The sequence below is a fragment of the Grampus griseus genome (assembly GCF_964374135.1).
Source record: "Grampus griseus genome assembly, chromosome: 4".
Classification (NCBI taxonomy): domain Eukaryota; kingdom Metazoa; phylum Chordata; class Mammalia; order Artiodactyla; family Delphinidae; genus Grampus; species Grampus griseus.
The window spans coordinates 104313914-104330442 of record NC_138997.1 but is presented as its reverse complement, the minus strand read 5'-3'; positions in this window follow the sequence as shown (position 1 = coordinate 104330442).

Genomic DNA, 16529 nt, shown 5'->3' with positions numbered 1-16529 from the left:
GCTCTCTTCTCCCTGTGTCTTCACATGGTCTTTTCAATGTACATGTCTGTGTCCAAGTTTCCTCTTCTTCAAGGACATTAGTCATATTGGTTTAGGGTCCACCCTAATAACCTAATTTTAATTGAAATACATCTTTAATACTCTATTCACTGGTAGAGTAGGAAGATATTGAGCTAACCTTCTCATTCATACACCAAAATTACAACTACTTACAGAGAAACTATTGATGAGAAAGACTGGAACTTATGAGAAAAGACCTTCTAGAACTAAAGATACAAAGAAGGAACCAAAATGAGACAAATAAGAAGGACAAAGTCACTGTACAGTCAAGGTCCATGACCCAGGGTGGGCAACCCACAAACGAAAGAATAACTATAATTGCAGAGGCTCTCTCAAAGGAGCCACGGGTCTGAACCATATATTGGGCTCCCCAGGCCAGGGCTTCTGTCTTAGGAAGATGAGCCCCTAGAACATTTGATTTTGAGGGCCAGTGGAGCTTACATTCAGGAAAGCCAGAGGGCTGTAGGAAATAGCGGCTCTGCTCTTCAAGGGCACATACAAAATCTCATGCACTCTGGGACCTAGGGAAGAAGCAGTAATTTAAAAGGATCTGGGGTCAGATCCACCTTCTGGTCTTGGAGAGTCTCCTGGAGAGGCAGGAGGCAACTGGAGCTCACCCTGGGGACACAGACACTGGGGGAAGCCATTTTTGGAAGCTCCTTCTACCATGTGGACACTGGTGCTGGAAAGTGCCATTTTGGAATCCTCTTTCTAGCTTATTAGACTGAGGACCCAGCCCTGCCTCACCTACCAGCGTAGAGGTACCAGTACTATGACACCTCAGGCCAAGCACCTAACAGGGTAGGCACACAGCCCCAGCAACCAGCAGACCATCTTCCTTAAGACCTCCTGAGTGACTTCCCTGGTGGTCCAGTGGTTAAGAATCCACCTTCCAATGCAGGGGACGTGGGTTCCATCCCTGGTCAGGGAACTAAGATCCCACATGTGGCGGGATCTTAGTTCTCGTGTGCCACAACTACTGAGACCACGTACCACAACTAGAGATCCCACACACCAGAACTACTGAGGCTGTGCACCACAATGAAGAGCCCGTGAGCCACAATGAAAAGATCCTGCGTGCTGCAAATAAGACCCAATGCAGCCAAAAATAAATAAATAAATAAATATTAAAATAAAAAAGACCTCCTGTGCCCCCAGCCACCCTTGGACATGGCCCTGCCCATCAGGGAGACCAGGACCCAGCCCCACACACCACTGTGCAGGTACTAGACCTGGGACCCCCAAGACCCTGTAGCCAGAGACTCCAGGACCAACCTCCAATGACCAATGAGCAGGCACCAGCCCCAGGATCTGCTGGCCTTCAGCCTCACCCATCACACTTCAATACAAGCTTTGGGACACCACAAACCCCACAACCAGCTGTGTCAGGAACTGGCTCCACACACCACAGGTCTGGCACCAGCTCTAGGATCACAGGGTCCTTCAGCTAGACCCCAGCACCTGGCTCTGCCTGCCAGTTTGCTGGCACTAATCTCAGGACCTGGCTTCACCCACTGGTGGGAGGGCATCATCCTCGAGGTCTCCTGGATCCTGACTCTGCCCACCAGTGAACTAACACTACTTCTGGGGCCCCTCAGGGTTTTTCAGCCAGCTTCCTCATGACCCTGTTCTGCCAACCAGTGGCTGGCAGCCTCCTCACAAGGCAGGTCTTGGCAACCAACCAAACCAGGTGCCAGCAACTCCTACCAGACTGCCCACAGTAGTCAGCTCACCACAACAGAAGTACCAACGCAGCCCACATTGAGGGCACTCCTAGAGCATATAGCTCTGGTGACCAGAGAGGAGTGTGCTGTTGAGATGCATAGTACATCTCCTACAAAAAGCCACTTCTCCAAGGTTGGGAAACATAACCAACATACCAGATACATAAAAAAACCCCAGCAAGTTAGGCAATATGAGATGACAGAGGAACATGTTCCAAAATAAGGAACAATATAAAACACCAGAAGAACTAAGTGAAGTGAAGATAGGAAATCTACCCAAGAAAGAGTTCAAGGTAATGATGGAAAGATGATCAAAGAACTCGGGAGAAGAATGGATGAACAGATAGAGAAATCAGAAGTTTTTTAACAAAAAATTAGAAAATATAAATAACAACCAAACTGAAATGAAGAATACAATAACTGAAATAAAAAGTACACTAGAAGGAAACAACAGTATACTAAATGATGCAGAGGAATAGATCAGCAAGCTAGAAGACAGAGTAGTGGAAATCATTGACATTCTGGGACTGCTATTCCTGATTATGAGCAACAGGTGTTACTTGCCTGTTAGTTTGCACAATGCAGGGTTGGCATCAAAGTACACCATATCATGGTGGAGGCACAACAGAATATAAAGGCTCTAGGATTCCCTGGGTGAACCTGGGACTTCTGCTCGCTAGGTACATGTGGGCAATATTATAGAATATGTCATATTTGTTCAGTATGTGACCTCCCTTCCTAGGTTGCACAACCAGAGCTGAAACGTTTGGATGGAGCAAAAGGTGCAGTGGATTCCTGTGGAAGTTGTAGCCTCAGGACTTGAACAAATAGCCTGGGTAGATATACCAGGGTAGTCCTCACCCTGGATCATTGGACAAGAGCATCTCCAATCTTAGGAGTTTCATAAAATGGGAGGAGTGTGGGAACATGCATTTTACCTCTCCTCATTCCTGCAGAAACCTCTGCTGTGTATGGCACAAAAACACTGGGATACAAATCAGAACAGTTGTGGTGACAGAAGGCGGACTCAAACATTGCTGGATCTGTCCTCCCCAACTGAAGTTCCTCTCATTCTGCACTCCCTGTGTAATGGCCTGGTCAGTGCACAATAACTTGGACTTTTCTTAGGCTCCAAGACCAAGAAGACACACTAAACTCACTAGCCAAGGTGGTAACGAGCAACTGAAAAGCCCTCAATTATCTGCTGGTGGAACAGGGTGGCATTTGTGTTATTGTCAACATCTCTTGCTGTGTGTATATAAAAATAATTCAATAAAGGTAAAAATTGAGCTGTAGGAAATCCAGAAAATCACCTATGAGAAATCTACAGCCAACATCATGGTGGAAAACTTAAACCTTTCTCAACTATGTTGGACCAAGACAAGGATTTCTGCCTTAACAACTTCTATTCCACCTTGTACTGGATGTTCTAGCAAGGTAATTACGCAAGGAAAAAAAATGCCAGCCAAATTAAAAAGGAAGAAGTAAAACTATATTTATTTTCAGAAGCCATTATTTTTTATGGTCTTAAGAACCTGCAAAATAACTATTAGAGCTGAAAACAAATTCAGCAACATTGAAAATATCAATATAAAAATCAGCTATATTGTTATACGATAGCTATAAAAATCTAAATTAAAAAAATATATTTACAATAACATGAAAGAGAATAAAGTACTTGGAAATAAATGTAGCACAAAAGGTGCAAGAATTGTACACTGAAAAGTGCAAAAACTCATTGAAAGAAATTTTAAAAAATCTAGATAAATGGAATGACATCCATATTCATGGATTAGAATACATAATATTATTAAGAGGGCAATAATTCCCAAGTTGCTCCAGAGATTGAATACAACTTCTTTCAAAGTTGCAGCTGTTGTTTCAATAGAAATTGACAAGCTGATCCTAAAATTCATATATAAAAACAAAAGAACCAGAATTGCCCAATCTTGAAAAATAAGATTAAAGTTGCAGGATTCACACTCTGCAATTTCAAATTTTTTTACAAAGCTATAGTAACCACAAGACTGTGTGGTACTGGTAGAGTATGTAAATAGGTATAGAGATCAGTGGAATAGTATTTAGGGTCAATTGATTTTTATTAAGGCTTCCAAGACAATTCACTAAGGAAAATAAATCTTTTTAACAAATGATTCTGGCACAATTGGATACTCACATGCAAATGAATGTGAAGTTCTATTTCACATTACATACAAAAATTAACTCAAAATAGATCAAAAACCTAAATATAACTACTAAAATTCTTAAAGAAAATAAGGAAGCACATTTTTTGACCTTGGATTAATCAATTAATTTTTAGATATGACACCAAAAGAATCAACAACAAAAGGAAAAAATAATACAAGACCAGTTAGGCTACAACAAGATTAAAAACGTGTGCTTCAAAGGATAATGTCAAGAACATGAAAAGACAACTCACAAAATTGAAGAATATATCTGAAAATCATATATTTGTTAAGGGTTTGGTGTTCAGTATATAAAAATAACAATTAACACCCAAGTATTAAAAGACAAATCACCAAATTAAAAAATCTGTAAATACCTGGCTAGACATTTTCCCAAAGAAGATATGCTCATGGTCAAGAAGCACATCATGCACTTAACATCATTAGTCACTATGGAAAGGCAAATCAAAACAAAAATGAGATATTGTTCCATGCACATTAGAATGGATATAATCAAAAAGATGAACAATAACAAGTGTTGGAGAGCATCTGGAGAATTTGGAACCCTCATACATTCCTACTGAAAATGAAAAATTTTGCAGTCACTTTGGAAAACAGTTTGGCATTTTCTCACAATGTTATATATAGAGTCACTATTATAACCTGGAAATTGCACTTTTAGGTGTCTACGTATATACCCCAAAGAAATGAAAGCATTCATCCATACAAAACTTACACACAGATACATAGCAATATTATTCATAACATCCAAAAAGTGGAACAACCTTAATGTCCATCAACTGAGGAATGAATAAAAAATACTTAAAAATTTGTAAAATGGAATATTACTCCACCATAAAAAGGAATAAAGTACTGATGCATGTTACAGCATTGGTGAACCATGAAAGTATTATGTTAAATGGAAGAAGTCAGGCATAAAAGGTCATATCTTGTATGACTCTTTTCATATAAAATGTTCAGAATAGGCAAATCCTTAGTGATAGAAAATAGATCAGTAGGGCTTCCCTGGTGGCGCAGTGGTTGAGAGTCCATCTGCCGATGAAGGGGACACGGGTTCGTGCCCCGGTCCGGGAAGATCCCACATGCCACGGAGTGGCTGGGCCCGTGAGCCATGGCCGCTGAGCCTGTGCGTCTGGAGCCTGTGCTCTGCAATGGGAGAGGCCACAGCAGTGAGAGTCCCGTGTACCACAAAAAAAAAAAAAAAAAAAAAGAAAGGAAATAGATCAGTAGTTTCCAGGAGCTGGGTATGACAAGGTCACATCCATTGTCCTTCCATTGGTCACAGAAGGTCATAGGGTCAGTCTCAACAAAAATGATGTGCAGCCATCCACATATACTGGAGAGAGCCACCAAAAATCACATAGCAACTCTTGGAATTGTGTCTCTTATAGGAGAGAATCAATTAAGAAACTAAAACGATTTACCATATATATGTTATTAATTCAGTCTCTCACTTACCTCTTTGTCTTTTCAGATATTGCATCTCTAATATCCTTCTGTGCCTTGATGCCTGGTAACTTCTATGAAGTTCTTCCAATCAAATCTCTATTATAAAATTAAGCATATGCTACCATGATTTTGTTTTTATTTATTTTCTATTACCTTTGTCTAACAGTAAGCTACTCAAGAGTCAGACTAGAAAAATTCTCTTTGTTACTTGGATTCAGAAACTGTAAGTGCTCAGTGAGTATTTGATGAATTAATGACAGAACAATGTCAAGTTCTGTTATTAAGCTAGGCATTTTATGTCTTATTTGATGACATTCTCTTCTTTCCTCCTCCCTCCTTCCCTGCCTTCTTTCTAACTTTAACTAACATTGGTTGAGTGCCTTCTATTTGTTCAACAATGTAGCATGAAAACAACAATGAATAAAGCATTCTTTGTATTATTCAGGGTCCCACAGTTTACTAGGAGACAGAAATACTTGAACAAGAAGTCAGATTAACTTTAATAAATAAAGCCCAGATTGATGATACCAGCATGAAACTGAAATCTGACAGTCTCAATATCTTACCAGAAATTCAATTGCAGGGCTTTCTGTATTCCAATTCAGGGCATTTTGAATGGCATTATCTTAATTGTAGAATGTCTAAGGGAATTCTGAACAAATTACCTTTCTGTCAAAATTCCTTGGTCATATTTTTTGGCTGACACACTTGCTTTACTTTTCAGACAGTTGTCCTTTATGGCTCATATAAGACAATCATTTCCTCTAAGTCTATATTTTTGTGGTTTTCAAACTGGCCTGCTGACTTTCAAATAGCCCTTAGCATGTTATCAGAGCTTCCATCAAATCACCATTATTATCTTTACCCCAACATATTACGGTTATCACCAATGTGTTCATTGTTAATTAAATAATTAGCTATACTATAAATGTTAACATTTATAGTATTTGATATGGCTAAAATGGAAGCTAGTCATCTAAATTAAAATACTTCCTGGGACTTCCCTGGTCACGCAGTGGTTAAGAATCTGCCTGCCAATGCAGGGGACACAGGTTCGAGCCCTGGTCCGGTAAGATCCCACATGCTGTGGAGCAGCTAAGCCTGTGTGCCACAACTACTGAGCCTGTGCTGTAGAGCCTGCGAGCCACAACTACTGAAGCCTGTGCCTAGAGCCCATGCTCCACAACAGGAGAAGCCACCGCAATGAGAAGCCTGTGCACTGCAATGAAGAGTAGCCCCGCTCGTCACAGCTGAAAGACCGCATGCAGCAATGAAGACCTAACACAGCCAAAAATAAATAAATATTAAAAAAAAGCAAAACCAAAAACCTTCCTGGTTGAAATAAGGAGAAAAAGAAAAAACACTTTTTCTAGACAGATGAAGCTCTCTGAGAACAAAAATACCTTTGCAGTAACACAATTTTGAGGGTAATGAAGTAGCTACAAGTTTTGGTATTCTGTTCAGAACAGACAAATCCACAAGGGAAAAGGTAAAGAGCTAATTTTCACTGGTGCAACAAAGTTTGATCTTTCCCTTAATGTAAGCTTTCTCTGTAATATCAGTTGATTGGGCTTGTCAACTGAAGAAAGTGAGTTGATAACACAATAATCCAACATCTCAGATGCTTTTGAGGAAAACAATAGGCTTAATTATCTGAAATGATTAAATCATTGTCCTAGGAGGAAATTTCAATCTTACCACCATCCTTTTAACTCTTTTTGACTGTAGAAAGAGTATTGTGTGGGTTCTTCATGTCACACTTTAGAAGAAAACTTAAGCATTGTTGCTTCAATTGCTGTATAACAAGTTACCACAAAACATGGAAGCTTTAAACAGTACATTTTTATCTCTCACAGTGTTCTTGGGTGAGGCATTTGGGAGTGACTTAGCTGAGTGTTTCTAGTTTAAGGTCTCCTGTGAGGTTACAGTAAAGATAAGAGACAGACTTCGGCCATCTGAAGGCTTGCCTGGGACTTATCACGCAGAGGAGCAAGTCACCTCATGCTGGAAGTGCTATCTCATATTTGCAGTAGATGTTAGCACCACTTGTCCTCTAAGGCCAAGTTCTGGTTCTCCCATCAGAAAAATGCTGACTTTACCTGGAGAAAACACTAAAACCAGTAGACACTGAAGGTTTCCTATCCAAAAGTTATTTTATCCCTTTCAGCTCTCTGCCTCTTATTTTATTCCTTTGGTGGGGGGAAAAAAGCAACTACTGCCATCCATCAAAGGTGGAAGTCATGAAACAGCTAATTGGTCTTGAATTTAATCTCATTAGGGGGTCAAGACAAAATTTGTATCAGAGCTGACAGTTTTGAGGTTGTCCTTAACTTATTGTTTTTGGCAAAAAAAAAAAAAAAGATGAGATGCATTTTTCAAAAGTAGAAGAGAAAATAATCTCCCAGGTATCTAATTTGTATGTTAGAAACAAGCCTTGGCTATCAGGGTTTATGAAAGTTTGAGTTTGTACTGAAAGGGATAGTCAACTCTCAGATAACAAAGGAATGAAAGGGAACATGGGCACAGATAACCCCAAACTGTGGCATCAGAAGGTACTGTTGAGATGACTAAGTTGACACAAGACCTGATAGCTCTTCCCAGCTCACCCACTGTGGGTATGATTCTCTTATTCTTTTCTTTTTTCTATGTAAGTACTTTTCAATGTCATGCTTGTCATCTATGCTTACAAAGCTTATAGAAGAGGAAATACATAGAGAAACCTCAGTCAATAAAGGTCTCTATACCTCCTTTTGACTTGATCCTGACCAGCTAAAATTCCAACTTCTTCTCTCAAAACCCCAATCATCTAGAAAATCCAGGCCACATATCTATTAATTCCTGTACACCAGAACCAGCCTGAATTGCTTGATTTAAAGTAACATATGGGTGAAGCAATGTAGGAGGAACCATGTGTTGAATTTAGAGAGAGCAGAAATTAAAGGTTGCTTAATAATGGACCCCCACCTCCCTGAAAGGGAAGGACATCTCTGTGTGAACCACATAGAATTTGCAAACCAATCAACATGACACTGAATAACTGACATTTGAGTGTTTACATCAGATATTCCTGGAGTCATAGATCTTAAGAAGTATGCACCTACCCTAATGTTCAGGGCTCAGTGAGAGCTGGATTCCTACAAGAATTTATAATATACTTAATTTGAGGAGGGTCCTTCCTCCAAACATCCCTCATCCCACTTCAGTTGAGTTCAATTTGACAAACATTCTTTAGACACATGTTATGTGCCAGGGACTAAGATACTGAACATACAACAATGAATAAGATAGGGTCCCCCTTGCTCATAGACTAGTGGGGAAAGTAGCTATAAGTAGACAATTTCATTGTAGTATTATAAGCTCAGTGGTAAAAGTAAGCATTGAAGACTATGTAATTAGAGAGATGTGGATACCCTAAATGGGGCAAATCTTTCTTTTCCATCCATAAAAAAGGCACCTGAGGGGCTTCCCTGGTGGCGCAGTGGTTGAGAGTCCGCCTGCCGATGCAGGGGACACGGGTTTGTGCCCCAGTCTGGGAGGATCCCACATGCCGTGGAGCGGCTATGCCTGTGAGCCATTGCCACTGAGCCTGTGCGTCCGGAGCCTGTGCTCTGCAACGGGAGAGGCCACAACAGTGAGAGGTCCGCATACCGCAAAAAAAAAAAAAAAAGAATGAATTTAGAAGAAAGCAACATGCCAGGGATAAAGAAAACATGTCAGAGAACATGGTGAGGGGTTATGAACCAGTCAAGCAGGTTGCTCTATAAAAAGTATCAGAGTAGCTACCAAGTTGGAAGAATGAAGCAAGAGATATCAAAGGACATAGACAGGGCAAGTACAGAAAATTCAAGGACTGAATTTGGACTTACATGTTGAATGTTGACGTTTTTGCCCATGGAGTTTTTCTTACGTGTTTCATAATTTGTCTGTACTTCAGTCTTCCCTAAAGTATATTGGGATATTAATAATATCTATCTTATAGAATTCTGTGGAGGATTATACTGATATGTACAATATACACACACAAAATATGTATATGTATACACGTTACAACTGTGCTAGGCTGGCATGTAAAAATTTAGAAATAATTCAACAAATATCTATTTTTATTGTTTTATTACTATTTTGTTATTTTTGGAATGACATATTATAGAGTCTGGGACTAGATCCTTGATGTTGATGGATGTTCCTAAACATCCTTCAAGTATCTTGGGGCATATGATTAGTGGCAATTTTTTGCTCTGTTTCAACAATGCCTCTTCTCCAACCCCAGTAATTGAGGGTGAGGGATTGTGGCTTCTCTGCAGTTTGTAATTTCCTCTTATCCCTCAAAATCCTGACATTTGATTTAATCATTGTAAGTCCTGCTTGGATACAAGCACACATCAAATGTGATCCATGGCTCCAGATTCCCCATGATCATTGGCTGATTCTCTTATTACGACCAATAAAAATATTTTAATACTTTATTTCCTTAATAACTATGTATTAAGTGTCTGACATAGTTCATTTAATCTCCACGAGGTTATTGCAACTGCCCCTACTGTACAGATAAGACAACTGAGTGTCTGTCAGAGGTTAACTCACTTATACAAAATCAAATCACTTGGGTAAATTGTTTAGCCGTGTAAAAATGCTAAGTGGATCCTCTCTTGTTCAAATCAGTGAAATGATAAAATACAAAAATTTAAAAATATTCTCTCATTAGAAAATTCCGTTTTATCAATTGGATGATTACAATAAAACCAGGCCCTTGATAAGTGCTTGTATATGCAGGGGTGGGATGGTGCACAGAAGGAACAAAGGAATCCCATTGAAACATTAGGAAATTGTTGGCTAGAAACTAAACTCATGGACTCTGAGTTACAAAAAATGCAGCAGTTACATTTTGAAGACCCAAAAGACTTTGTTCTTATGTTGATTTCTGGGGAATGGGCCAGTCCACTTCTTATTCTACAACAAAATCTGCTATTTGCTTTCCAAATTCTTAAGGAAAATTAGAGAGAAATGCAGGGAATTAAGAAGAGGCCAATTACCAAAGGAAACAGAGAAATTTAATTATGACACAAAGGAAATGCCCTGAAGAAGCATTGCTTGTGAGGAAAACTATCTTAACAGGAGAACTGTTAAACTTGGATGAACTCAACAACGTTGAACTCTTACACAGCTAATTATACTCTTTCTTTATCCTGCTTTGCAGAACTAAGCAGAAATATTGGTTTGATTATGTGACACTGTCCAGATCAACCAAGGGTATCATATAATAAAAGGCATTTGTTCCATATTATGCTTCAAAAATCTGAAAAATTCCAAATTCCCAAGCACCACTGAGCCCCTATGTTTCAAGGAAAGGATGAAGCAGTGAGCCAGGAAGCTGCATTCTTTATCCAGGTACCTTTCCACAGTGCACCTCTCACCATTCCCCTTTCACACTCAGTTCCCTCTTCCTCCTCCACTTAAACTAGCTCCCACACAACAGGCAAGAACCTTGCAGAAATGATCCTTCTTCTGAAATCCTTAGAGAGATAGAGTTGCTTTTCCTCTGTGCTCCCATTTTGCCCAACCCTTACCACAGAAGTGAAGTGATTTTCCTAATATCACACAATAGCACAGATTTGGAAACCAAGCTCACCCTTAGAAAAAGAGGTAAAAGAAATATAAGAAAGAAGTGTTGAGTACAAGCAGGGCCTCCACCTAGGTGTTCAAATGTCTTAAAACTCTTGGTTCCAAAAATTCAGAGAAGCACAAAGACTGTCCCATTCTGTAATCTCAGTAGGATACTCCTGAAGCATCTGCCTTCAGAAAGGGGACATTAGCCAGTCCCCTCTCCTGAGTGGCTATTTCCTCTTCCATTCAGAAGCAGAGAAAGAGGTAACTTATTCATACTATGTTTCTTTTTTTTTTTTTTTTAACATCTTTATTGGAGTATAATTGCTTTACAATGGTGTGTTAGTTTCTGCTTTATAACAAAGTGAATCAGTTATACATATACATATGTTCCCATATCTCTTCCCTCTTGCATCTGCCTCCCTCCTACCCTCCCTATCCCACCCCTCTAGGTGGTCACAAAGCACCAAGCTGATCTCCCTGTGCTATGTGGCTGCTTCCCACTAGCTATCTATTTTACGTTTGGTAGTGTATATATGTCCATGCCACTCTCTCACTTTGTCACAGCTTCCCCTTCCCCCTCCCCATATCCTCAAGTCCATTCTCTAGTAGGTCTGTGTCTTTATTCCTGTCTTAGCCCTAGGTTCTTCATGACCTTTTTTTTTTTTTTCTTAGATTCCATATATATGTTAGCATACGGTATTTGTTTTTCTCTTTTTGACGTACTTCACTCTGTATGACAGACTCTAGGTCTATCCACCTCACTACAAATATCTCAATTTTGTTTCTTTTTATGACTGAGTAATACTATGTTTCTTTATTCCTCTTTAACTGCTCCCCACTTCCCAATACAGCTCTTCTTAAGAGTCATCCATCATAACACCTAGCCTATGCTGCATTCAAGCCCTAATAGGTTCCTTTTTACCACAGGGAGATTATTGTTACGGCTTGAATGAGCAGCAGCTTGTATTTACTTCTCTTGTAAATCGTTCATTATCTTTGCAAGGAAGGACAGTTTCTTGCCATTTTCATTATCTGAGATACTCATGTTAAATCACTTTATGTGCACTTTTATTTGCAAATCATATATATCCATCCTTCAATTTCAATTTTAGGAAGAATAAATTATTTACATCTTGAAGTTTGACAGCTTGAAATTTCTTTAAAAAAATTCTGATCAGTTTTTAAGCTGCAATAATCAGCTTCCAAAGACTATAGCATTTTGCCTTCAATTCAGTTAATAAAATAACAGAAGATGTGAGGTGTGGACATGCTAATGGTGGAGAACTTTGGCCCTGTAGACAGGCTGACATGGCTTTTATAGGAGGTGCTGCTTTTTACTAAAAGTGGGTTACTAAACATCTTTAAAAGCAGTAGTGATGGCTAATATTTATTCTAAGTTCCCTTAGTGAAAGTTACTGTGATAAGAACTTAACAAGTATTATTCTCTTTCAGATTTATGATAATCATGTGCAATAACTACAAATGCTATTCCCATTTTACAGATGAGGAATCTGAGGTCAAACAACTTGCTCAGAATCACATAGCTGGTAGATAGGGAACTGGGATTAAAAACCAGGCAAGGTGCGCCCAAAGTCTACTCCTACTGCAATGTTCTTTTAAATGTGGGTTTCTTATTTTGTAAAATGAGGATAATAATGTTGCCTATATGAGGGGTTCTTGAGAGGATGTGGAGAAACAGTGGGACTAAGACAGGCAGCACACTGCCTGTCTGGCTTTGTAAAGTCTCTTTCCAGAGACCACCATGAGAAACTTCCCAAGGTCACAGGCAAGTAAGGAGCTGAAGTTATGCAGGAACTTAAGGGAAAGTCAAACAGATGATAAAGAATTTTGGAGAAATTTAGAAGCTGGGAGCATTTAAATATAAGATTTGACACTTTGGGAAATAACACCTAGTTCCTATTTTAGAATATATCACAACATATATACCTTATATCAGAAGTTCTGATAAAAGGAAAACTCTTCTCAGAAATGTAAAAGAAGTATAACTTGCTATGTGTTTTTTTACTCTCTTGGGGTTATTTTTTTCCAATCTTTCTCTTATGTTCACCTTTTTCTTCATACAGTTTTTTCCAGCAATATGACAGAACTATAAATGTTTTGCATGGTTTATGGCATTTATGGAAGGAAAAGAAGCAACTTTTTAACTGTTCTCTCTGTGCCAGGACCTTAGTTAGGCTCACTCCATCCTCACAAACTCTGTAAGAAAGATGCTGTTATCCCGTATCACAGATGAGGAAATTTGCCTTAAATCCAGGGAACAGGCCTTACCCTCTGTCTTGTCTGACATCCAGGGATAATCTCAAAAGAGTTGATTCTCACAAAGACCCATAAATAATAAACACTGCATCAACAATGAAAATCCTATGTGTCTGTTTTAAAGAAAAATCTTCAATTTGTTTCCCTTTTATTTATTAATGTAGCAAATTACTCTCTTGTAGCTCTGTGTTTGATTCTCCAGGGAAGAGAAACCTGTTTTTACTTACTGTTTTTCTGACTGTAGACTGACAACTGGTTTACCGCTCTGCATTCTCAATCAACTATAGGGGGCTTATTGCTGGGATCCAGGTACCGCAAGGGCAGAGCAACTGGTCCTTATTTTGAGAGAGCCGCAAGTTTAGAACTGTACTTAGAACTTGAGCCCTCAGCATTCATTTGCTAACTTTGGACTTGCATAGTTTGACTAGACATGAGATACAGATGAAGTGAGCTGAGTGTGCATTTCATTCCTCCTCCTAACCTTTACCATGAGCTTCCATGCACCCAAAATCATCTGTTCTTTACCTTACCATTTCAGCTCCTGCCATAAGAGGATTTTGCTAACTTACCTTAATTCTGAACCATAACCATTCTGTTCTTCCTGCAGATATTTTCCCCTTCTGCCTCCTTATTTCTCCTTTTATTCTAAGGTTGAAATTAAGTCACTTATTTCCAGAATTGCATGGTGTTTTTTTTGTTTTTTTTTTCTTTTTTCCAGATTGGTAGCAATAAAATAATGAAAACTGAAGTCCTAAACACAGAAGATAGGGAGAAACTGAAGTTTCCTTTTTATATCAGAAACTTAGGCTCCCTGGAGGCTCTCACAGAGCTGATTGTCTTTCACTCCAAAATTGTCTCCTGGCACAAGCATAGAAAATAGCATTTCTTTTTGCATTTTTTAAAAACACAGTAATGTAGAAAGGTTGATTTCAAAGACTTCAGGTGAATTAGCTTGATTGTATATCCCTGAGGAGATATTACCACAAAGGAAAAGAGCTAAGAGGGGAATATGCACTTAGGACTTAAGGATGCTAAGAGTTTGTACTTGGTCATATAAACCCAGGTGAAAGAAATAGGGAAGGGAAGAACATTGCACTTGAAAAAAATTCCAGGATCTGACTTCATAGAGAGAGACCCTGGCTTAGTCACATTGTCCCCTGAGACTTGGTTTCTCTCAGCTGTGCAAAATGTCAATGCTATTTTCGTTTAGATTAATAAAAAAGTATCAAGAGAGAAGAGGAAAGTAGTGGTGCTGCTAAAATCTGCAGCCATCCTTGGCTCTCCCCTTCAGGTCTCACTCCAAAAGAGGACCTTTCCCCCACATAAAAAATAACCCTCTTCCTGAGCATTGATTTCTAATACATCCCCATCCTTTGGGATGCTGCTAACCAATTACAGCCTTTCTCCAATATCAATTCCATTCTCCCTCCAATATCTTCATCATCACTTTCTTAACTGGTTCTTTCCATAAAGAATTTAAAACACTTGAGTCTCTCTCATCATAAGGAAAGAAACAAAACAAACATGATTTTCTTTTGACCCCATGACCCCTTCATGAATTGCTCCCTCATTGTCCTCCTCTAAGAGCCAATCATTCCATTTTCTTTAGAGGCTTTCCCCACTTTATCCAATTTCCCACTCCCTCCTCATCTCTGTCCCCTCTTCTCCTTTCTATTTTCCCTTTTAAACATTTTCCTTTTGTCTTCTGATAGTCACCTCTATATCGCCACTAATAGTATTTTTACAAGACATTATTTGTTGGCTTTGGCCATGAAAGGTGAGAATTCAACTTTTTTTTTTCCCTTTCTGTTTCTCTACAATTTTGATAGTTATTATTTTATTTCCATTTCTCTTCTAAGCTCTTAATTTTATATCATCTTTGTGGTTTTCCCTCACTGAGATGAAAATATGATTACACCCTTCTTTCTACTTTACCTTCCTCACTGCTCCCCCCTATATTCTGTTAACTGTAACTTGACTTTTACATTGAAAAATATATATAATTTTTTTTCTGTTTTCTAAACATTATTCTGTCTTCTGTGTTTTGTCAAAGGTTGATCCTTAAATGTTGACATCAACTAAACAGTGTTTAATCCATTTTCTTCTTTTTTGCATTGTTGAAATAAAAACATGTGTTTCTTTACCCTCTTGCTAATATTTTTTTCCCTTCTTAGTAATTCTAATTTGGGATCCATCCCACATTTATTTTTGCAGTTTACAGGTTTAATATTCTAATTTAGACCAGTAACTTTCTAAGCCTGATTCTCAACAGTGACTGTGATTTTTGTATATTGGGTTCCTGCTCTAACTCATATCTACCTCAAGCCATATTTTGCTACTGTCAATTCTGTGAATTCTATTAAAATTTGATGCATACAACTGTCTGTAATATTTTAAAAATGTTTATACTTAGGATATATATTTGTGGGAGGTGGTGACTTTTACTAAATTCAAGTCATAAAATAAATGTTATTTGAGAAGCACATATTCATGAGAAATTAAATATTTAATACATATTTTTAGAAAGGAAGATGCCCTTAGACTTGTCTAAGCATTTTTTAAAGGTAATAATAAATAACAGAATGTTCAAACCACCAATAGTTTACTTTCTAGAGTTATCCAGAGAACTGAGATGAGTGGAAATTTTCATATATAGAGATGAGATTAGAAAGATACATTTGCAGATAGAACGTGGTAAAATAGAAACACTCCATACTCCTATTTCCCTAGCATTGCTTTATTATATTCAACACCCTATAAAATCATAGTTGTTTTAATCATCTTCATAATCATCATTATAGTTGCCAATGTAGAATTTCAAAATAAAGGAACAAATCAAATTACAAAAATTTCCTCTGAGTCTTCCTCATTTCCAAACCCATTAGCCTTATTATTATTATTTTTTTAATTTTGGCTTTATTTAGGTATAGTTGGCATAGAACATTGTAAGATATTTAAAATGTACATTGTGGTAATTTGATATACATATATATTGTGAAAGAATTCCCCCCATCTAGTTAACTAACATGTACATCACCTCATATATTTGCCTTTTATTTTTCTTTTTTGTGGGAGAATAGTTAAACTCTATTTTCAGCAAATCTCAGTTACACAATACAGGATACTGTTATCAACTATAGTCAACATATTAGATTTTCAGAACTTATTCATATTATAGTTGAAAGTTTGTACCCTTTTACCAACC